This window comes from Macaca mulatta, chromosome X (genome assembly GCF_049350105.2).
Source record: "Macaca mulatta isolate MMU2019108-1 chromosome X, T2T-MMU8v2.0, whole genome shotgun sequence".
Classification (NCBI taxonomy): Eukaryota; Metazoa; Chordata; class Mammalia; order Primates; family Cercopithecidae; genus Macaca; species Macaca mulatta.
In genome coordinates, this window is record NC_133426.1 from 45992992 (window position 1) to 46016360 (window position 23369).

Below are 23369 nucleotides of genomic sequence, written 5' to 3' on the forward strand. Positions count from 1 at the left end.
TTTAGCTGCATGGATTGATGGAGTCTTTAACACTCTGACTCCAAATGAGTTTTCCAGCCTCACTTTCTGCTTCTTCCTTAGGGTATATAAGCCTTTATAAATGATTTTTTAAAAACATTCAGTAAATTATCAGCTATTATATCTTTAAATATTGTGTCTATACTGTTATTTCTCTTTTCTTCTTCTGAGACTTCAATTAAATGTAAACAAATATTATTACGGAGTTCTCTATGTCATTTATTCTCTCTTCTGTATTTTCTATCCTTTTTTTCTCTCCATATTTCAATTTGAATATTTTCTGATTTACCTTCTAGTTCACTAAATCTCCCTTCATCTGGAATGCTTATACATGGCTGGTGAGAATGTAAATTAGTACAACCTCTATGGAAAACAGTTTGGAGATTTCTTCTATAACTAAAAGTAGATCTACTATTTGATCCAGCAATCCCACTACTGGGTATCTACCCCCCCAAAAAAGAAGTCACTATATCAAAAAAGACACCACAAAAAAGACATCACTGCATGTTTATTGCAGTACAATTCACAATTGTGGACGTTGTATTTGCAAAACTGTTGTAAGAAGTAATTTGAAGTCGAAATGAATGTTATTGTCCTCCAGAGAGGATTTATGCTTGATTCCATCAAGTGCTTGTTGGCACTAGCAATAGGGAATAGCTTCAATTCAAGTCTAGTGATTGGGGTAATGATTCAAAGCTGAGCTAAAGTCTGAAAAATGAATATCTTCTTTAGGTCCCCTTTAGGGACCCTAAAGGAGACTCCAATCCCTGTCTACCCAGCCCTGCGAAGCTGCTAATAATGTTATTCAATGTCTCAACTACTTAGTCTTCTCCTGAAATGAGAAAACACCCCAAGAGAAAACAAGGTCCCAGTGACGGTCTTACTTTCTGGAACCTCTGCTTTCACCCCATCTTGGCACTGTAATTTTTCACTTTTTTTTAGTTTTCTGATGCCTTTATGAAGATGGTTTTTATATTTTGTCCAGCTTTGTTAATTGTCATGAATGGGAGGGTTGGTTTGACTTTTCTAGTCCCTGATTATCTGAACTGCAGTGAAATCATATCATTTTAAAAACTGCTGGCTTTCATTATAGAGAATTTCACAGATGTCTCACCCTCCAAAAATCTACAGTGCAAACTGGAAATTGCTGACAACTTTGTCATGTAAACGATACAATTCAGCCCATCTTGAAACAATATAAACAAATAAATTTACACATAAGCAAACTAGTTACAGTGCACCAAGATTTCCACTAACCCTCATTTTGCTCATAGCACAGGCTTCCTTATTCCCTAGTTATATTAACCTTATCTTACAGCTTTGTTTAATGAAGCATTATAGTATTTTGCCATGTTGGTTACTAGTAACCCACTGCCCACAATATTTAAACCTCAGGATCCAGTTTACAAAATGTAAACACAAGGAGGGGAGGTGGATATACAGCAAATTGAGATTTTGTCAGTGGTCACTGGTCCCAAATGGAGTGTAGGTCATTCTGTTTCAAGGGATTCTTAGGCTATGAAGATATTGGTAGAATGTGGAAGATGTACAACAATTAATCTTCTTTAAAAGTACATTTAAATCTGAGTTAGCAAAATGGATTAAGGACTTAAACCTAAGACCTGAAACTATAAAAATTCTAGAAGATAACATTGGAAAACCCCTTTTAGACACTGGCTTAGGCAAGGATTTCATGACCAAAAACCCAAAAGCAAATGCAATAAAAACAAAGATAAATAGCTGGGATCTAATTGAACTAAAGAGCTTTTGCACGGCAAAAGGAACAGTCAGCAGAGTAAACAGACAACCCACAGAGTGGGAGAAAATCTTCACAATCAATACATCTGACAAAGGATTAATATCCAGAATCTACCGCAAACTCAAACAAACCAGTAAGAAAAAAACAAACAATCCCATGAAAAAATGGGCTAAGGACATGAATAGACAATTCTCAAAAGAAGATATACAAATGGTCAACAAACATAAGAAAAAATGCTCAACATCACTAACGACCAGGGAAATGCAAACCAAAACCACAATGCAATACCACCTTACTCATGCAAGAATGGCCATAATCAAAGAATTAAAAAACACTTGATGTTGGTGTGGATGTGGTCAACAGGGAACACTTCTACACTGCTGGTGGGAATGTAAACTAGCACAGCAGCTATGGAAAACAGTGTGGAGATTCCTTAAAGAGCTAAAAGTAGAACTACCGTTTGATCTGGCAATCCCACTACTGAGTATCTACCCAGAGGAAAAGAAGTCATTACTTGAAAAAGATACTTGCACACACTCGTGTTTATAGCTGCACAATTCACAACTGCAAAATCGTGGAACCAACCAAAATGCCCATCAATCAACGAGTAAATAAAGAAACTGTGAGAGAGAGAGAGATATATATATATATGTGCACAATGGAATACTACTCAGCCATAAAGAGGAATGAATTAACAGCATTTGCAATGATCTGGATGAGACTGGAGACTGGAGACTATTATTCTAAGTAAAGTAACTCAGGAATGCAAAATCAAACATCGTATGTTCTCACCAATATGCGGGAGCTAAGCTATGAGGACACAAAGACGTAAGAATGATACAATGGACTTCGGGGACTTAGGGGGAAGAGTGGGAGGGGGCGAGGGATAAAAGACTACAAATACACTGCAGTGTATACTGCTCGGGTGGTGGGTGCACCAGGATCTCACAAATCATCATTAAAATACTTACTCATGTAACCAAATACCACTTGTACCCCAATAACTTATGGAAAACTTCAAATAAAATGAATATGAGTTAAAATAATAGTTTGAAATCTAGAATGGGAAATAAAGCCATCAGTGGAAATACCAGAAAGATTGCTAAATTTGGAGGTCAATATCTGAAATGGTTTTTCCTCTAGATAGATACTAGTTTTTTAGTATAAATAATTTATAAGTACTTAAAATCATATTTGGTTTAAATTTTAAAATATTTCTGAAAGTGCATTTGGATTATTTTATTTTACTATCATTCAGTTTCCTCGTAAACAGTTATGATCAATATTATATGATAATACATGAGACAATATTTTTTAAAGAAAAACTATCTTACCTCTCAAGTTAGTTTTTCTCTCTTTCCCATCAGAATCAAACTCAAAACTTCAAGACTACTATACTATTCTCCTACTTAAAAACAAACAAACAAACAAAAAACACAATAACTTTTTCATGAAGGGGGAGGGAAGCAACATGCCCCATCACATTAAATCTTTCTTATTGATGCTTCCCTTAATCTACAGTTGCACCAGCCCATCAAAAATCAATTATGGATCTCCCCAACAGTTCTCACACTTGTGCTCTTGAGAGCTCCTAGAGAAAAATCTTACAACACACAAATATTTGCAACTGGAAATTCAAGACCTCTAACCTCAGCTGGATCATCAACTCTTTCTCCCACAGCAGTGATTTCAAACTTTCACCAATCTTATTAAACCTTCAACCCACAACCTTAACTCTCAGCAGACAACTTTTCCTCAACTTCACATCAGAAACTTAAGCTATTCCCCAAGTAACAGCAATTTTTTACCCCAGGGTTTTTAATCATTTTTTTTAATGTTTTTATTGTGGAAACTTTTAAACATACACAAAACTTGAGGGGATGGTATAATGAACCCTCATGTATGTATCATCCAGCTTCAATAATTATCAACTCATAGCCAGTATTGTTTCATTGCTCACACCGATTGCAGGTTTTTTTTTTATTTTTAACGGCCTTTTTAATCATTCTTTCTTACTTTCCTCCCATCATTTGTCTCAGTCCACTTTGTGTTGATATAAAAGAATACCTGAGACTGGGTAATTTATTTTAAAAAAGAGAGATTTATTTAGCTCGTAGTTCTGCAAGCTGAGAAGTTCAAGGACATGGTCCTAGCTTCTGGTGAGGGCTTTTGTGCTGCATTACAACATGGTGGAGGAGGTAAAGAGGTCCAACCAAGAGGAAAAACATTGCCTTATAACGACTTGCTCTCTCAGGAACTAATGTATTCCCTCAAGAACTAATCTAGTTTTGCATTAGTGAGAACTCACTACCGGGAGAACAGCATCAAGCTATTCATGAGGGATCCAGTCCTATGACCCAAATACCTCTCACGAGGCCTCATCTCCCAACACCACTACATGGGGGATCAAATTTCAACATGAGTTTAGATGGGGACAACAGACCATATCCAAACCACAGCATCACTGTAAAAGAAGTTTTCCTTTCTGAGGTTATTCTCTGTATCAAGAGCTGGATGCTATCCCTTCCAGCCTCTTGAAACATTTGTTCTATTTAAAACACTCCCTGTATATTAAGTGATTTCAGTCAGTATTTAAATATTAATTTATTTTTGTTTTAGGAATGCTGTGTGCTCTCTCTCTCTCTCTCTCCTGTATACCTTTTTGGCTAATATCCCATTTTTCACCTTCCATTTTTAGCCAAGAATCTAGAAAAGGTATTCCACACTCACTGTTTCTGTTGTATTGTTCCCGCCCACACCTCAATTCAAGCAGAAGGGTTTCCAGCCACACCACGCTGCTGAAACTGCTCTTACTGAGTTCAGTGATGCTAACTCATTTCGGTAAGCCTTCTCAACTTATGTCCGGTGACTTGTGAAACATTTGACATTGTTCCCTCTCTGTGACTAGCAAAGCTTCCTTGAACCCTTTCTTCTCCTTGATCCCATGAGTACACTTTCTCCTGTATTGCCTCCTACATTGCTGGCCTCTCCTTTCTCAGTTTCCTTCGCTGACTCTTTGTTTCTTTCATGTGGGTGTTCCCTGGGATCTTTCCTTGGTTCTCTTTGCTTCTCATTTACACTATTTTGGAGCGATCTAACCCACTGCCTGTGTCATCACCATCTGTATAGTTTTTTTCAAACATTTGGAATCAAATGCAATAATGACACACTAGGACCAACAATTTTTTAATTAAAAGATACATTTCTATTTGTAAAATGAAAAAAATGCGTAATTATTACCAATGAGATACTGACAATAGTTTCATAACAGAGAAAGTGATGACATTTGTAACCTTTCCTTGCCATATCTCTATCTCACTGAACGTTGAATAGCTTGAGTTTTAGGCAAAATACCATATTTATCTGCTGCTTCTTCTTCCTCCTTTTATACTCATTTAGAAGGTCCTAATTCACAATTTCGAGATGTAGAAATGACGTCATGTGTTTGTTGCATTTACCTGTTTTGATACTGGATTAAAGATAGACCAAAAAATTATGAAGAGGATTCTAACTAAAAATTAATGTTTTGTCAGATGCTAAGCTGAATCACATATCAGAAAAATTTAGAGGGATGAATGTTTTAGCTTGGGAAGCAGCATTAAATATATTACTGATCTGTTCTTTCGTCATATTCCTCTCTGAACATATTTCATCATATTCAGATGCAGTACTTGGAGGTGATTTAAAAATATGCTCCATGATACGTCAATGACTAGTTTTTTAACAAGTGAAGAAAATCACCCAGTGTTGGGAAAGAGTCAACTCTTGGAATTGAAATTTTTACATCACAGTTTAGTCATCATAAGACATCCTATCTTATCATCACTGGAAAACCATGACTCTTGGTCCTAACAATTACATTGTTGTAATTGTTGAGTGTATTTCTAAGTAATTCAACTTGAATAAGCCACTTAGAATCAGAGACTTAGTCTTTACTGGCATTATTTGTGATGAAGAGATATTATTATCTCAACAATCATTTCGAATTGTCATGTGACCAACTTCCCCCAACAGCCAGTTTAATTGAAAGTGGAAAAGTAGGCTTGAAATGATACATGTCCAGTGACCACATTTGAGCTGTCTTCACATTCTTCACTGAGAGGGGAGTGTTGTTATTCCTAATTTATAGATGATACAACCGAGATTTAAAGAGGTTAACTGACTATGCCATTGATTACACAGTAGCAAACTGGAACTTGACCCTCATCATTCTGACTCTAAGTGTTAATCTTTACCAATGTCCTATGCAGTCTCCCATGAGAGTCCCACTGCATGTAGCCAGAGTTCTTTTCTTATTTTCTTTTTCTGAGACGAGTTTTCACTCTGTCACCCAGGCTAGAGTGCAGTGGTGCGATCATAGCTCACTGCACCCCCAACCTCCTGGGCTCAAGCAATCCTCCCACCTCAGTCTCCCAAGTAACTGGGACTACAGACATGCACCACAACAGTTGGCTAACTAAAAAAATATTTTTCCAGGCACAGTGGCTCACACCTGTAATCCCAGCACTTTCGGAGGCCAAGGAGGGCGGATCACGAGGTCAGGAGATCAAGACCATCCTGGCTAACACGGTGAAACCCCCTCTCTACTGAAAATACAAAAACTTAGCCGGGCGTGGCAGCATGCGCCTGTAGTCCCAGCTACTCGGGAGGCTGAGGCAGGAGAATGGCATGAACCCAGGAGGCAGAGCTTGCAATGAGCCAAGATCGTGCCACTGCACTCCAGCCTGGGTGACAGAGCAAGACTCTGTCTCAAAAAAAAAAAAAGACTTTTTTTTTTTGTGTAGAGACAAGGTCTCACTGTGTTGCCTAGGCTGATCTCGCACTTCTGGGCTCAAGTGATACCCCTGCCTTGGCCTCCCAAAGTGTTGGGATTATAGACATGAGCCACTGTTCCCAGGCAGAGTTATTTTCTAAAACTCAAATAGAGCTGTCCCTTTCTTCTGGCTAAAATCTCTCCATATCTCTCCATAGCCCTAGGGAAAGTACAAACTCCCCCTCATTCATGTAAAGTGCCTCTAAGTCTGAATCTTGCTTCTTTCTCTGTTCTAATTACTATGGTTGCATAACAACGCTCCAAAACCTAGTAGCATAAAACAACCATTTATTATGTTTACGAATTCTTTTGGTCAAGAATTCAGATAGGATGCAGACACAGAGAAGAAGGCTCGTCTCTGCTCCATGCAGCATCAGCTAAGGCAGCTTGAAGGCTGGGGACTGGAATCATCTGAGGCTTGTTCACTCACACATCTGGTGGTTGATGCTGGAAGACTCCAACAGCTGAAGTTAAAATAGCTGGGATTTCTCAAGCTCCTCTCTGTCTTTCTCTCTTCTCAAGCTCTCTCTCTCTCTCTCTCTCTCTTTTTCTCTCTCTCTCTGTCTGTCTCTCTCATCTCTCAGTGTGATCTCTCCAGCATGGCAGCACCAGAGCTCCAAGGTGTGTATAGCTAGGAAGAGAGCCAGGCAGACACTTTGGTAACCTAACCTCTGAAGTCACATAGAGTCAGTTCTGTGTATCTTTCATTAGAAGTGAATCACTAAAGCTGGCCCAATATTCAAGAGGATTCTATGATCCTGTATGGGAAAGAGATGGTAATCAAATAGTCTCACAAATATATAATAAAGTACTGTGATACAAGGAGTAGTGACAGCATAGATCAGGATACCTGAACTGGTATCCTGTTCAGGGATCCATGGCCCAAGGAAAGTGGGATTTGAGCTGGTCCACCCACCTATCTGTCTCTCCTATGGGCATCCAAAATAGCTTTATGTGTGTGTAGCATGACTCTGATGATTATTTCCTCTAACTATTCATATTTGAGGACAAAGACTATGTCTTATTCATCTTGATATCCCCTACATCTAGTACAGTGACTGGCATGTAAGCACATTCAATATTTGTCAAGAAGAAGAAAGTATTTTGGGAAATAAGAGTGACATTTGAAAGAACTTTCTTTCCATTTAAGTATGTAGGGAAAATCTCCCATGTTTCCCATTTTTGTGACAAGATCTTAGAAAGTGTGCTAACTCTACTTGGAATGGTTTTTCTTGACTAACCAAGGAAGGAGTGTTTGCTTTCTTCCTGGTTGAACTGGCCTTAGCAAAATAGGCAAAGTTTGTTTTTCATGTTCTCAGTCTTTCCTTTGTCTGTCCCTGTGCAATTTTAAAGCATGGCTCCAATGTTTTCTGGCACTCCTACAACTAAAAGGTGAAATCTATATCCCTTTCCTTTGAATCTGGGATCTGTGACTGCTTAGCCAGTTGAGTATGATAGAAGCAATGTGCGTATTTCTGAGGCTAGGCCTTAAGAAATTGGAAGTTTCTACTTCTTGTCCTTTGAGATTATCACCCTCATTACCCAGCCACCATGCTGTGAGGAAGCCCAAGCCACCTTATGGAGAGCCCAACATGAAGAGGAATCAATAGCCAGTATCAATTTGTCAGCTATATGAGTGAGCCATCTTGGAAGTAGATTCCCTGGGCCAGGTTAAGCCACCCCAGATGGCAACACATGGAGCAAAGACAAACTGTCCCCACTGAGCCCTGCCCAAATTTCAGATTTATAAACAAATGAAATGATTTTTGCCTTTTAATCCATTAAGTCTCTTAGTGGTTTTGTATACAGCAAGAGATAGAATGTTCCCCTTCTTTGACCCCTCCTTTTCCCATCTTTTCCTTCCCTGTTAGTTTCACTTGCTTTTTCCCAAATCTGTCACACAATCAACACATACTTTTTACTTCTTGGGAAAGGATTTGTTCAATATTGTTATTCTTTTTATAAGATGAACAACAAAGACTCTATCTTGTTAATTTCCATATGGACTTAGTAGAAGCACAATACATTTTATTTATTTGGATTAGCTTGATTTCAGTCACTTTCACCAGTTTTCTATTATTTTTAATAAAAGATGTTCACACCACTCCCTAAACCTACTGAATCAGATGTTCTAGAGTGGAGCCTGGAAAGCTACATTTTTATAAGCTTCCCAGGTAATTTTTACACATACCAAATTTGAAAATCTTGCTGTACTGGTTACTTAAAGGTTGTTTGCTGTTATTAAAAGTCCAATAATAACAGATGTTGTTGAGGCTGCCGAGAAAAGGAAATGATTATATACTGTTGTTGGGAATGTAAATTAGTTCAGCTACTGTGGAAAGCAGTTTGGAAATTCCCCAAAGAACTTAAAACAGCTACTGTTTGACCTAGCAGTCCCATTACTTGGTATATACCCCAAAGAAAATCAAGCTTTCTACCATAAAGACACATGTATTTGTATGTACATTGCAGCATTATTCACAATAGCAAAGACATGGAATGAGCTTAGGTGCCCATCAGTTGTGGATTGGATTAAGAAAATGTGGTACATATATACCATGGAATATTATGCAGTCATGAAAAAGAATGAGATCATGTCCTTTGCAGCAACATGGATGCAGCTGAAGGCCATAATCCTCAGCAAATTAACTCAGGAACAGAAAACCAAATATCACATGTTCTCACTTATAAGTGGGAGCTAAACATTGGTTACTCGTGAACATAAAGATGGAAACAATGGGTCATTGACAAAGCCTAAGTCCTGTCCTCTCACTCTCCTCCCCGGTTAGCATGAGCTTCACCACTTGCTCCACCTTCACCAACTACCGGTCCTGGGGCTCTGTCCAGGTGCCCAGCTATGGCACCCAGCCAGTCAGCAGTGCAGGCAGCCTCTATGCAGGCGTGGGGGGCTCTGGTTCCCGAATCTCCGTGTCCCGCTCCACCAGCTTCCGGGGGAGCATGAGGTCCAGGGGCCTGGCCACGGGGATGGCCGGGGGTCTAGCAGGAATGGGAGGCATCCAGAACGAGAAGGAGACCATGCAAAGCCTGAAAGACTGCCTGGCCTCCTACCTGGACAGGATGAGGGGCCTGGAGACCGAGAATCGGAAGCTGGAGAGCAAAATCCAGGAGCACCTGGAGAAGAAGGAACCCCAGGTCAGAGACTGGAGCCATTATTTCAAGACCATGGAGGACCTGAGGGCTCAGCTCTTCACAAATACGGTGGACAGTATGGACAATGCCCGTCTTGCTGCTGATGACTTTAGAGTTAAGTATGAGACAGAGCTGGCCATGCACCAGTCTGTGGAGAGCGACATCCGTGGGCTCCGCAAGGTCATTGATGACACCAATGTCACTCAGCTGCAGCTGGAGACAGAGATCGAGGCTCTCAAGGAGGAGCTGCTCTTCATGAAGAAGAACAACAAAGAGGAAGTAAAAGTCCTACAAGCCCAGATTGCCAGCTCTGGGTTGACCGTGCAGGTAGATGCTCCCAAATCTCAGGACCTTGCCAAGATCATGGCAGACGTCCGGGCCCAATATGACGTGCTGGCTTGGAAGAACTGAGAGGAACTGGACAAGTACTGGTCTCAGCAGATTGAGGAGAGCACCACACAGTCCGCCAAGGTTGGAGCTGCTGAGATGATGCTCACAGAGCTGAGACGTACAGTCCAGTCCTCAGAGATCGACCTGGACTCCATGAGAAATCTGCAGGCCAGCTTGGAGAACAGCCTGAGGGAGGTGGAGGCCCGCTACGCCCTGCAGAAGGAGCAGCTCAACGGGATCCTGCTGCACCTGGAGTCTGAGCCGGCGCAGACCAGGGCAGAGGGACAGCGCTAGGTCCAGGAATAGGTGGCCCTGCTGAACATCAAAGTCAAGCTGGAGGCTGAGATCACCACCTACTGCCGCCTGCTGGAAGATGGCAAGAACTTCAACCTTGGTGATGCCCTGGACAGCAACTCCATCCAAACCATCCAAAAGACCACCGCCCGCCAGATAGTGGATGGCAAAGTGGTGTCTGAGACCAACCACACCAAAGTTCTGAGATATTAAGCCAGCAGAAGCAGGGGACCCTTTGGAGAGTAGGAGGACAATAAAAAGTTCAGAGGTTAAAAAAAAGATAGGAACAATGGACACTGTAGGCTACTAGAGTGGGAGAGAGGGAGAGGAACATAAGTCGAAAAACTACTTATTAGGTCCTGTGCTCACTACCTGGGTGATGGGATCATTCATACTCCCAACTCAGCATCATGCAATATACCCATGTAACAAACTTGCACAGGTACCTTCTGTATCTAAAATAAAAGTTGAAATTATAAAAAATAAAGTTCTTTGGGAAAAGAGATTATTGTGAAATTTAAATTTTAAAAAACTATAAATGCTATAAAGCATTAAGTGTGAAGCCTGACATATTATAAGAGGTCAATAAAGGTCTGCTTTTACTATCATCACCAACATCATCGTTGTTTTTAATTTTTAAATTTTTTTAAAGGCAGAGTCTCACTTTGTCACCCAGGCTGGAGTGCAGTGGCATGATCTTAGCTCACTGCAGCCCCAAACTCCTGGACTCAAGCCGTCTTCTTACCTCAGGCTCCTGAATAGCTGGGATTATAGGCAAGAGCCATCGCACCCAGGCATCATTGTTATTTTCAAAGATTATCTTTGGGAGAGTTTGGGAGATATCATACTGACATGTCTTTGAGAGCAAGCAAGTTGTATGCTGGTTTGCGTATTAAATCAGGTAGGCAGTTGTTGCCTACAGAATGCTCTTGGCTCCAGGTGTCAGATGGAGGATTGCAGTTACTTACAGGAGATCAGAGTAAGTTTAAGCAAAACATTCTTCAGTATTTACCCACCTGGCTCAGGTACACACATGCACATGCAAGAGACAGGACATAATGGCTCATCTGGTACATGTTCTGGCAATTGGAGTAAATCACTGAATCTGAGCCTCTTTAGAACACCCCCAACTGGGGATCTTCATATATTTGGAAGAATATGCCTACAAGGAAATCCTAGTAAACATTTGGCCAAATTCCCCTGATTTCTTCTGGGAATATTAGGGGCTTGACATCCTACTTCGATATTGGAGCAGATGTACTGGCTTATGGGCTGAAAGTTTGAAAAGAGATTTGGACAGGCTGACTGAAAATCAGCCACAGTTTTTAAGAAAAGTCAGCACACTCTGCAATTTATTTTTCTTTGGATGTGGCTTTTATGAGCATCTGTTTAAGTGGAAAAGATTCGGTCTAGATTATTAAATCTCGATTAGACTGAATGCTTAGAGAACAGGGTATTTTGACATCGAAATTTATTGATTTACTTATGATTAAAAACATCCCATTCTCTTTCAACCCTTGTTATTAAAAAATAACAACACTCTAGAGTATTCTGTCTTAATAAGAATAGTGTAGCAAATAGTCTGAATCTGTGTGAATTACTTAACCTCTCTGTGCCTCAGTTTCCTTATATTTTTTTAAAAGGAAGAATAATAGTAACTCGAAAGATTGTTGGAGATGAAATTAGTTAATATATGAACGTGCGTAGAACACTTTTTGGCACACAGTAAGCACAAGGTAAGTGTTAGCTATTTTATTATTGTTTTTGTTATTAATTATTGTTATTTGTAAAGAAATTATGTCACTAGGCAACTTTTCTTTTGGTACAGACCTATAGCTAAAGATGTCACTGGAAGAACTATGGAAATCAGGTTGATGCAAGGAAAACTCGACTATTCCCTAGGAGTGAGATAAGGATCTTTTTTTGTTCACCTCTAAATCTTCATAATCTTGCATCATGCCTGATCTGGCACACGATCGTGTGCTCAATAAACCATTGAATAAATGATGGTTCCTAAAAGGTGGACACTCGTCGTTTTTCTTGTCTTCTGAACCTCTGCTTAGAGCTTGAGTGTGGCCAGAGGGATCTTTCATGATTATCATTAATTAGATTCTGTGTCATTGAATGTGACTATTTTCTTTCTTTTTTTGATAAGGCAACAACATTTATTATTTTTTGTCTCCCCCCAGCTTTATTAAGGTGTACTTGACGAATAAAAATAGTACATACTGACAGTGTCCAACATGATGTTTTGATAGAAGTATACATTGTGAACTGACTAAGTCAAGCTCACCAACGTGATCTGTCATCTCACTCATCATTTTTCATTTCTTATTTCTTGTTGGAGGAACTTGGTGGAAGTAAAGAGGAGAGAAGTGGAACCAGAAACCAAGAAGGAGGTGAAACAGCTCACTGCAAACTTTGTAGTCTAAAGACTTTTGATTTATCTTTGAAGTGTATTTAAATGATAAAAAGAAAACATCTCTACTAACCAGAGTGTGATTACAGGGACTAAATGTATAAAAGATAATAATCCCCCGCCCCCCTCCACCTCTCCTTTCTGGGAAAGAGTGTAGGCGTGTAATTGCAACACTCAAATATCATCCAGCTTAATGTTTTGCTGTGCTGCAGAGCCCAGGCTCAGTTCTTGGTACAATCTCATTGAACTAAATATCAAACTTGATTACAAGATTGAATCACTGAATGTTCAAAGTACATGAACTTTATTACTTAGTCCACCAAATATGGACATTTTCTATAAGCTGGTTTTTATAAAGAGTTAGTTTGTATCAAATTAGAGATACCATGGAAATGAAGAGCTATGAGTAATAAATCCCTAAAGCCTTTGACAGGAGTAGGAGTTTCCAGTCTGTTCATCTGCCATGCTCCAGATCAGGAATATATGCATTCTGTTTTGTTTTCCTCAGTGCACCACTTGGGGAGATACTTCTGCAGTGTTTATTTAGAAGCTTCAGGCTAGATTCAAACTAAGAAAAAAAAATCACTGCTGTGTCCTAACTCACAGTAAAGCTACCTTCCTCCTCCTTCCCCCTTTTAGTCCCACCTTGATCCATATGTACAGATCTTTGTTGAATGTCTTGAGATGTGGGCAGGAGAAGGGGAGATTGTTGGTAAAAATAAAGGACTCTACCAACCGTTCTTTTCAAAGCAGATGGCTTGCAAGGAGCTGAACATAGACTTGCATGTCCAAAAACATTATTCTATAAATTGTCTTTTGAAACTTAGATATCTAAATGAAAATAATAAAACAAAAATTAAGGCAGGAAAAAATACATTTCCTCACCTCCTGATTCAAGAAACCATGAGACATGAAGTATGATTTACTCTAATGGAGTGGGTTATCAGCACAATGAAGAAACCTATGCATCAGTTGGCTTTTGCAATGTAAAAAAACAAAACAAAACAAAACAAAAAAACCCACCTCAAAACATAGTGCTTTAAAACAACCAATTATTTCACTCTTGATTCTACAGGTTGATGGAACAGTTCTTCTGGTCTGGGCAGGCTCTACTAATCTCTGCTGGCAGGTTGGCTGGAGGCTGGATGATCTAGGACAGACTCACATAGTTGGTGTTTGGCAGGGCAGCAACGATGACTCATGATTCAGCAGGCTAGCCCTGGGTTGATCCTAGGGTTCTAAGAGTGTGAGGGAAGAAGCCGCAAACCCTCTTAAGGCCTAGGCTAACAATTATACATCACTTCCGTAATATTACGGTCAAAGCAAGTCACAAGATTCAAAGGATGGGTAAGTAGATCCTATTTCTCGAAGGTAAAAGCTACAGACTATTGTGGCTAATTTTGCTATCTCCAAGAAGAGGTGTACATGTGATACATGGCACTTTAATCACAATTGCGCTAAACAAACCTGCTGCTGGAGTCCGAGCTGTGATGGTGACAAGAGTGCTGGAAACTGGACTCTAAAGACCAAGGTCCTAGAGAAGATCCTACCATCAATTACTTTCTGACCTTAAATCAGTCCATTCTCCCACTCTGCGTCTCAATCAAATCATTTCTAAAACAAAGGATTGGGTAAGATCATCTCTAAAGTTTCTTTCAGATTTCTAAGGACTAAAAATTTAACATACTCTCAGTTTTCAAAGGCAAGATTTCCTAGTTCTAAGGATTTCAAGGAGATCGTTCAAAATTCTAAAGATTTTTTCTTTATGTTATGACTCTAATTTGGGGAAAAAAATCACATGCTATGATTACAACCATGTACAAAGTATACTTATGCAAGAACATATTTTAAAAATAATGGTATTGTGGTGGGATTTGGAGCTTTAAAAATTCTTTTAAAAAACTAAAAAAAAATTGTTATTATCTTAACTTTTCAATAAGATGGAGTAAGTGCATTCCGTGCACTCTTCCTAAGAAGAAAATTGTTGCTAGAACAACAGGACCACAATTCTCACAGCTCCCAGGAGGGACAGGGAATTAATTGCTTGTTTGACCTTTTCCATTCTCCAGTAGGCAGCAAAGAGATTGGTGAGAGGGATTCTTGCCTCCATCCCCTTCTCTCCCTGTTACATGCCCTGCCCAGACTCCCCACCAAGAGCATCAGAGTTCTTGCTCAGAGGTGTACACTTAAACCTTGAATTGGAAGTTATTTTCCCTCAAATCGATAAAACTTTCAGGACAGATGCTCTGAGAAGTAAAGAAAAGAGGCAAAATCAAGGATTTGGTTCAGACTCTTCATTTCTATTTCAGCCAGGCAATGGTCATCAGTGGCCTCTTATTGCTCTTGATTATATTCAGGCTTATTTTACTTGACCTCGCAGATGAGTTTGACCTTTTTGATCACCCACTTTTTCTTGATGGCCCTGTCTCCCTTAGTTTCTGAAACATCACTCTAACTTCTCCCTCACAGCCGTCTTTTTCATCACCATTCACTCAAATGTTGGTGATAGCTAACCTTTGTTTCTGGTCTCTGATCATCCTACATCGACCCTGAGTGAATTCACTCACTCCTATAATTTTTCATGACTGTTTACTTTCTGTTGACACCTGGTTATATATCTTTATCACAGACTTCTCTCCTCAACTTCAGACTGCATCCTGGGCAGCTCTACCACAACATCCCACAGGCACCTTAAACTCAACACGTTCCCAAATTTCTATGTGCTCAGCTTAGTGAATTACTATCCACCTAGTCACCCAAGATAGAAAATAGGGAAGCCACTTTCTCTCTTACTCTGCATTCAGAAAACCAGGCCTATTTTCTTTCAGAACTGCTCCCTGCCAATCCTCTGCTCTACTCAAAAGTATTTAATCCCCTGCAGGCTGCATCCTTCTGTTTCTTGTGTCAGCCTGTGGCTAGTTTTATCCAATGAGAAACCCTGCTGCTAGAGACTAGCAAGACTCAAGCATGTGGACTTTTTTTTTAACCAATAATGTTCTGCCACTCTGCTACTGAGTGCCCAGCCCACCAAATCAGAGATCAACATTAAGCTCTTAACTTGGCACCATTCTCTTGGGGAACCAACCAGTCACTTGGTAACAAGTTGATTACATTTGACCCTTTCCTGTCATGGAGGAGCCACCGTTTGTTGTTACTATTATGGGTGTGGATATGTCTTCTCAAAACCACCATCTATGGGCTTATAGAATGCCTAATTCACCATCATGTTATCACACATAACAATGCTTCTGTCCAAGGGACATATTTTATTACAAAGAAAATACAGTAGTAAACCATGCCATGAAAATTTGCTGATCTTAGCATGCACCCCGTTACTCAGGAGCTGCTGACCTGATTAAATGGTGAAATGGCTTATGGTATCACCTGGGAGGTCACATTCTGTGGAGCTTGTATACATCCCCCAGGATGGAGCACATGCTTTGAACCAGTGATGAATATATGGTATGTCTCTCCCTTATGTAGAATGCATGGGTTCAGGAATTAAGGGGCAGGAATGGGAATGGCTTTTCTCACTATTATATCTAATAATCCACTTGCAGAATTTTCACTTCCTGTCCACAACCTTCAGCTCTACTAGTCTAGAAATCTTTGTTCCCAGAGAAGAAATTTTTTCCACCCAGCCTCGTTATAAACTAGAAGTTGAGGCTCTCACCTGGCATTTGGAGCTCCTTATACCACTGAACCAACAAGCAAAGGAAGGGCAAATTATATTGGTTGAAGTGATTGGTCATGATTAATAATGGGAAATTGGTTTGCTGCTACACAATAAGAGCATAAAGACTATGGCTGAAACCCAGGAGATATATGGGTGCATCTTTTAGTACTTCCATGTCTGATAGTCAAAGTCAATTAAAATCTACAGCAACCCAATTAAGTACAGGACCACCGAAGATTCAGACTTTGTAAGAATAAAGGGTTGGATTACCCCACTGAGCAAAGAATGGCAACCAACATGCTGGTTACAAGGGCAAGAAGAAACAAAACATGTGGTGGAAGAAGAAAGTCATATGTATATACTATGGCCACATGACCAGTTGTAGAACAAGAATTGTAACTACCAGGCATATTTTACTATGTGTGTGTTAATCAACAACCTTTTTCCTACTATTGTGTATAAGGAGTGTTAATAATAAGCACTTGGTAATTTAATTTATAAGTCACCAGACTACAGGGAGCCACACTTGCTATTTACAGGAGGAATTCCATAATGCCTGGAGATCTGGACTTGAGATAGAAAAATGACAAATCAGACTTTGTTCCTCCCCTTGTTGCAGAGAGCTGGTGAGTTGTGTCATGGATAGTTGTCTCATGTCTGGCAAAGACGTGAATTTGTTAGACATGGATATGAGGTAAGAATGAATGCTGAGTAGTGAAATAGATGGACTATGTCAGTGTTGGGCATGTTTGCCATCAGATTTGTTTCATGCCCTTCTCCAGCTCTACTCTGTGTCTTAGGGGCTACATTTCCATTTCCCAGGCTCTCAAGTCATCTGACCTCAACTGAACTTGGCATTGGTAGGAGACTGGAGCACTAGAAGGAGAAAGAACCTAGGGTGCTTTCACCCTTTCTCTCTGATGTCGGCAGATTTTCCAGTTGGGGCTACATCTGTGGCTTTAGCTCTTGCCAGGAAAGCTACTGTACTTCCAGCTTCCTCTGGGCAATCCTGGCTTCAGTAGTGTGGCTGAAGCCCTTGTTTCATCAGTTGAAGGCTGGTGCAAGCTTCTTACTATTGCCAGTCTCTGGAGTCCTTCACTGAGCTCTGTTTTACTCCCAGCTCCTCTCTCACTTGTGTAACCAACTCTCTGCATTAAATCTCCTTACAGATACAATCAAATCTCTGTTCTTTAACACATCTTATGGCTGTTCCCTCCTGTCCACCTCTTACAGCAACTGCCTTACACATATCAGGCTCTCATTACCTTTTACCTGGGCTACTGGTCACACTTTTCAAACTCCATTCTACCATTCCTCCTCCTGCTAAATAACATATGTAGGCTCTATCTCTTTAGTATTCCTTTACTTGTACTTCAAACAAGAATATATTTTAGAAATGTAGGTTCACAAATACAACTGGTCCTTGAACAACATGGGGGTTGGGACACTGACCCCCCTGCACAGTTGAAAATCCAGATATAACTTTTGACTCCCCCAGAACATAACTACTAATAGCCTACTGTTGACTGGAAGCATTACTGATAATACAGTTGATTAACTCACACTTTGTGTTATATGATTGTACCCTGTATTCTTACAGTAAAGTAAGCTAGAGAAAGGAAAATGTTATTAAGAAAATCATAATAAAGAGAAAACATATTTACTGTTCATTAAGTGGAAGTGGATCGTCATGAAAGTCTTCATCTTCATTGTCATCGTGTTGAGTAGGCTGAGGAGGAGGAGGAGGAAGAGAAGGAGTTCATCTTGCTATCTCAGGGATGGCAGAGGTGGAAAAAATCCACATGTAAGTAGACCTGTGCAGCTCAAATCCATGCTGTTAAAGCTCAATTGTAATCTCGTTTCAAAAGCTAAACTGCTTAACAGTATGACCTAGTGAATTATGCCTTCTACTCAGTAGAGAAGGTGTCTTTAAAAACTGTGAAACCAGGAAAGAACACAGACCTACATAGTGGCAGAAATGACATTGGAAGTTCAAAATTCTTTCTTGTCCATCTTTGCTGTAATAGAGGTATTACTAGAATCAATTGGTCTCCCTAGCCTCAGTCTTACTTTTTCTATACTGCTCCAAAACATTGCTACAATGATGGTCAGATCAAATACTTTATTTTAGCTTTTATTTTTAAAATTATGTTTTCTATTTTTAATTTTTGTGGCTACATAGCACGTGTATATACTTATGGGATACATTAGATGTTTTGATACAGGCACACAATGCATAGTAATCATATAATGGAAAATGGGATACCCATCTCCTCAAGAACTTATCCTTTGTGTTACAAACAATCCAATTATACTCTTTCAGTTGTATTAAAATGTACAATTAAATTATTATTGACTATAGTCACCCTACTGTGCGTAAAATGCTAGGCTTTATTCATTCGTTCATTCTATTTTTCTGCACTCATTAACCCACATCTCCCCAAACACCCCCACTACTCTTCCCAGCCTCTGGTAACCATCCTTCTACTCTCTACTTCCATGGGTTCAATTGTTTTGGTTTTTACATCCCATAAATAAGTGAGAATATGCAATGTTTGTCTTTCTGTACCTGGCTTATTTCACTTAACATAATGACCTCCAATTCCATCCATATTGTTGCAAATGACTGGATCTCATTATATTTTATGGTTGAATAGTACTCCATTGTATTTCTTTATCAATTCATCTGTTGATGGACACTTACGTTGCTTCCAAATCTTGGCTATCGTGAACAGAGCTGCAACAAACATGGGAGTGCAGATATCTCTTCAATATACTGATTTCCTTTCTTTTGGATAGATACCCAGCAGTGAGATTGCTGGATTTTATGGTAGCTCAATTTTCAGTTTTTTTGTGGAACCTCCAAACTGTTCTCCATGGTGGTTGTACTAGTTTACATTCCCACCAACAGTGTATGACTGTTCCCTTTTTCCACATACTTGCCAGCATTTAATGCCTGTCTTTTGGATGAGTTATTTTAAATAGGGTGAGATAACATCTCATTGTAGTTTTGATTTGCATTATTCTGATGATCACTGATGTTGAGCACCTTTTCATATGCCTGTTTGCCATCTGTATATCTTCTTTTGAGAAATATCTATTCAAACATTTTCCCCACTTTTTTTTTATCAGATTATTAGATTTTTTCCTATGGAGTTTTTTTGAGCTATTGATATATTCTGGTTATTAATCCTTTGTCAGATGGGTAGTTTGCAAATATTTTCTTTCATTCTGTAGGTTATCTCATCACTTTGTTGATTGCTTCCTTTTATGTGCAGAAGCTTTTTAACTTGTGATCTCATTTATCCATTTTTGCTTTGGTTGCCTGTGCTCGTGGGGTATTGCTCAAGAAATCTTTGCCCAGACCAATATCCTAGGGAGTTTCCCCAATGTTTTCTTATAGTAGTTTCATAGTTTGAGGTCTTTGATTTAAGTGTTTAATCTATTGATTTCATTTTTGTATATGGTGAGAGATGGGGACTGGTTTCATTCTTCTGTATATGGATGTCCAGTTTTCCCAGCATCATGTATTGATTATTGATTATTAATGTCAAAAATTAGTTCACCGTAGGTGTATGGATTTGTTTCTGCATTCTCTATTCTGTTACATTGGTTTATGTGTCTGTTTCTATGCCAGTACCATGCTGTTTGGGTTACTATAGCTCTGTAGTATAATTTGAAGTCAGGTAATGTGATTCCTCCAGTTTTGTTCTTTCTGCTTAGGATAGCTTTGGCTGTATTGAGCCTTTTGTAGTTCCATATACATTTCAGGATTGTTTTTTCTAGCTATGTGAAGAATGTCTTTGGTATCTTAATAGAGATTGCATTGAATACGTAGATTGTTTTGGGTAGTATGGAATTTTTAACAATATTGATTCTTCCAATCCATGAACATGGAATGTCTTTCAATTTTTTGGTACCTTTTTCAATTTCTTTCATCAGTGTTTTATAGTTTTCATTATAGAGATCTTTCACTTCTGTGGTTAATTCTTAGATATTTAATTTTATGTGTGGCTTTTGTAAATGAGACTACTTAAATTTCTTTTTTAGATTGTTCACTGTTGGCATACAGAAATGCAACTGATTTTTGTATGTTGATTTTGTATCCTTCAACTTTACTGAATTTATCAGTTTGAATAGATTTTTCATAGAGTCTTCAGATTTTTCCAAATATAAGATCATATCATCTGCAAACAAGAATAATTTGACCTCTTCCTTTCCAATTTGGATGCCTTTTATTTCTTTCTCATGTCTAATTGCTCTAGCTAGGACTTCCAGCACTATGTTGAATAACAGTGGTGAAAGTGGGTGTTCACTACATCCTTGTAGTGTTCCAAATATTAGAGGAAAGACTTTCAGTTTTTGCCCATTCAGTATGATGCTAGCCATGGGTCTGTTTTATATGGTTTTTATTATGTTGAGGTATGTTTGTTTTATACCTAGTTTTTTGAGGGTTTTTATCATGAAGAGTTGTTGAATTTTATCAAATGCTTTTTTAGCATCAATTGAAATAATCATATGATTTTTGTTCTTCATTCTGTTGGTATGATGTATCTCATTGATGGATTTGCCTATGTTGAACGATCCTTGCATCCCAGGGATAAATCCCACTTGGTCATGATGAATGATCTTTCTAATGTATTGTTGAATTCAGTTTACTAATATTTTGTTGAGGAGTTTTGCATCAGTGTTCATCACAGATATTGGCCTGTAGTTTCCTTTTTTTTTTTATGTGTCTTTGTCTGGTTTTGATATCGGGGTGATACTGGCCTCATAGAGTAAGTTTGGGTATTTCCTTCTCTATTTTTTTGGAATAGTTTGAATAGGATTGGTACTAGTTCTTCTTTAAATGTTTGGTAATGTCTCTTTTTTCATTTCCAATTTTATATATTTGGATCTTCTCTCTTTTGTTCTTAGTCTGAATAAAGGTATGTCAATTTTGTTTAACCTTTCAAAAACAAGCTCAAGCTTTTGTATTGTTTTCTTTATTTCAAGTTCATTCATTTCTGTCTAGTTTTTATTATTTATTTTCTCCTACTAATTTTGAGTTTGTTTTGCTCTTGCTTTTCTAGTTCTTTGGGATGCGTCATCAGATTTTTCACTGACATTTTTTTCCTCTTTTTTGATGTGGGGACTTATAACTATGAACTTCTCTCTTAGTACTACTTTTGCTGTATCCCATAAGTTTTGGTATGCTGTCTTTCTATTAACATTTGTTTAAAATTTTTTCAAATTCCTTCTTAATTTCTTCATTGACCCACTGCTCATTCAGGAGCATATTGTTTAATTTCCATAAATTTGTATAGTTTTCAAAAGTTCTCTTGTTATTAATGCCTAGTTTTATTTCCTTGTATTCAGAGAAGATGCTTGGTATTATTTCAATTTTTTGTAATGCTTTAAGACTTGTTTTGTGACATAACATATGATCTATTCTTGAGAATCATCCATGTGCTGAGGAAAAGAATGTGTTTTCTGCAGCCATTGGATGAAAAGTTCTGTAAATATCTATTAGATTCATTTAATCTATAGTGCAGGTTAAGTCTGATGCTTCTTTATTGATTTTCTGTCCAATGTAAGAACTGTTCAATGCTAAAAGTGGGGTTTGAATTCTCTAGCTGCTATTGTATTGGGGCCTATCTCTCTCTTTAGCTCTAATAATATTTTATTTATATATCTGAGTGCTCCAGTGTTGGGTACATGTATATTTAAAATTGTTATATCCCTTTGCTGAATTGACCCATTTATCATTATATAATGACCTTCTTTTTCTCTTGTAATAGTTTTTGTCATGAAATCTATTTTGTCTGATGTAAGTATAGCTATTCCTACTCCTTTTTTGGTTTCCATTGGCATGGAATATCTTTTGCAATTCCTTTATTTTCAGTCCACTTGTGTCTTTATAGGTGAAGTGTGTTTCTTATAAGCAGCAGATCAATAGGTCTTGTTTTTTCATCCATTCAACCACTACATGTCTTTTGATTGAAGAGTTTAGTCCACTTACATCCAATTTTACTAGTAGCAAGTAAAGACTCCTGCCATTTTGTTATTTGCTTTCTGGTTGTTTTTGGTCTTTTCTTCCTTCTTGTTTTCCTTTTAGCAAAGGTGGTTTTCTCTGATGATATGATTTAGTTTCTTGTTTTTTTTATTTTTTGTGTACCCATTTTGTGATTCTTGAACTCCTCAAATCAGGGTCCCCAAGAGCCTGCTTGGTGGCAAAACTTGTACCTAAGGTGCAAGACAGAGTCCCCTTTTCCCTCTGCTTGTCTCAAGCAGTGGGAGTCTTGATCTGTAGCCACCATAACTGGGAATGTGCTGAGTCTCACCTGCCTGCAAATCTGAGTCTCATCCAAAGCCCTCAACATAGTACTTTGGTGTCACTGCTGTTTATTCAGGACCCAAGTGCTCTTCTGTTAACAGGTGATGAATCCTGCCAGGACTGGGCCCTTCCCTTAAGGAAGCAGGTTCCCTTCTGGCCCAGAGTGTGTCTAGAAATGTTATCCAGGAGCTAGGGCCTGGAAAGAGGGCCTCATGACTCTGACTAGTGCCCTATCCTGCTGTGACTAAGCTGGTATCCAACATGCAAGGGAAAGTCCTCCCCTGTCTCTCCTCTCCTCAAGTGGAAAGAAGGAGTCTCTTTTGTAGCTATGAGATGTGCAGCCTGGGGTTAGGAGAGGGGTGATGCCAACACTTTCTTTGCTGCCCTTGCTGGTGTCTCAGTAGGTCATCTTCTCTCCCTGCCCCTCCCCGACCCATCCATTGTCTCTGGGCCCAATTCAGCCCTAGGACTCACTTTGATGTAGCAGTTATTGTGGCCTAGACTGCCTTTCAAGTTTATTTGGGGCCCCAGAAC

At 39.0% G+C, this 23369-nt stretch overlaps 1 long non-coding RNA gene and 1 pseudogene across 1 annotated transcript in view; both read left to right on the top strand.

Annotated features, from left to right (window-relative positions):
- LOC144338565 (uncharacterized) overlaps positions 1-23369 on the top strand; it is a 371807-nt gene that overhangs the window by 112443 nt on the left and 235995 nt on the right. The gene's annotated exons all lie outside the window — the stretch shown is intronic.
- On the top strand, positions 9381-10637 carry LOC704031 (keratin, type I cytoskeletal 18 pseudogene; annotated as a pseudogene).